The 1,227-nt window shown below is 58.8% G+C and overlaps 1 long non-coding RNA gene across 1 annotated transcript; it reads left to right on the top strand.

Moving 5' to 3' along the window:
- LOC104917395 lies at window positions 1-428 on the top strand. Its single transcript, XR_796840.2, has 3 exons — window positions 1-69; window positions 154-183; window positions 269-428. It is a non-coding gene; the product is annotated as an uncharacterized LOC104917395 (long non-coding RNA).
- The last annotated feature ends 799 nt before the right edge of the window (window positions 429-1,227 follow it).

The following is a 1,227-nucleotide window of genomic DNA, read 5'->3' as shown; positions in this document are numbered from 1 at the left end:
TCGGGGGCTTTGTGCTGGGGCTCGTCTGGCTGGCGCTGGGGCTCTTCCTCTTCCTGCGCAGTAAGAAAGGTGAGCAGTGGGGCGGTGGGGCTGTGCTGTGGGGTCGGAGATGGCGGCGGTGAGCTGTGACCATGCTGACCTTGTCTCGCTCAGTTTCAGGGCACCCCGATCCACCCCCTCCAGGTAATTTCTCGTTCCCCCAGTGACGTGACTGCGCTGAGGAGCCCCAGGCCCACTGCGGTCCTCATTTCTCCCCCTTTCCCTACAGGGATCCCAAACTAGCAGCTGCCCCACGCCGCTGCTCCACCAGCGTGTCCTGCACTCCCCAGCCAGGAGCTGAGTTTCCCTTTGTGTTGTCACCGTGCTCCCTGCTGCCGCTGCAGAGCCTGCTCTGTCCCCTTCTCCATAGGAACTCGCTGAGATGTTGACTCCGTGGTCCTTCCACTTCCTTACTGTGGTCGCCCAATGATACCCCGTGTTCCCACCGTGGTCACCCAGTGCTCTTCTCTTTGTCACGCCCTCACAACACCATCTTTGCCCCACATGACCCACACGATTACCCATGGTCACCTCACGTTGGCCAGACTTGCCCCTTCTGATCCCTTCATTCTCAAGCTATTTTTCCCCCTCGGGCTCCTTCCTAGTAACCCCGCGTCACCCCATGTTGCCATCATGTTCTCAGCGTGCCAACCCGTGTCCTCACCGTGATTACCCTGCGGTCATCCCAGAGATACAGGAGCGCTCCTGAGGCCGGGCCGGGCCACTAAGAGGGGAAGAACCATTGCCATGATGACGTGGAGCCAGTACAGGTGTCCTGATGCAAGCGTACGTGACGCCATGTGGGAGGCCTTACATCTGTGGGGAGTTGGGCAGAATGCAGATGATGCTTGATGCTTGGGGATCGGCTGGGCGCTGGCTGGAGGGTGGTGACATTTGTTGCCCCACGGCCACCCCACGGTCACCTCTTCATAACCTCATTCCCACCCTTACGCTCCTCCCTACCGTGATCCTATCGTGTTTCCCTCTGTGTTCCCTTCACTGTCATCCTGTGGTCACCCAACAGTCACCCCACGGCCTCACCGTGGTCCCTTCACGATCACCGCATGTTCCCTCTGTTGTGCATTGGTGAGGAAAGTGTTCAGGATCACAGATTTTTAAACAGGCAGGAAGGAGAAAGGAAAGAAGGAAGGAAGGAAGGGAGGGAGGGAGGAAGGAAGGGAGGGAGGA

The sequence above is a fragment of the Meleagris gallopavo genome, unplaced genomic scaffold (genome assembly GCF_000146605.3).
Source record: "Meleagris gallopavo isolate NT-WF06-2002-E0010 breed Aviagen turkey brand Nicholas breeding stock unplaced genomic scaffold, Turkey_5.1 ChrUn_random_deg7180001699454, whole genome shotgun sequence".
NCBI lineage: Eukaryota > Metazoa > Chordata > Aves > Galliformes > Phasianidae > Meleagris > Meleagris gallopavo.
This window is presented reverse-complemented; position numbering and strand designations above follow the sequence as displayed.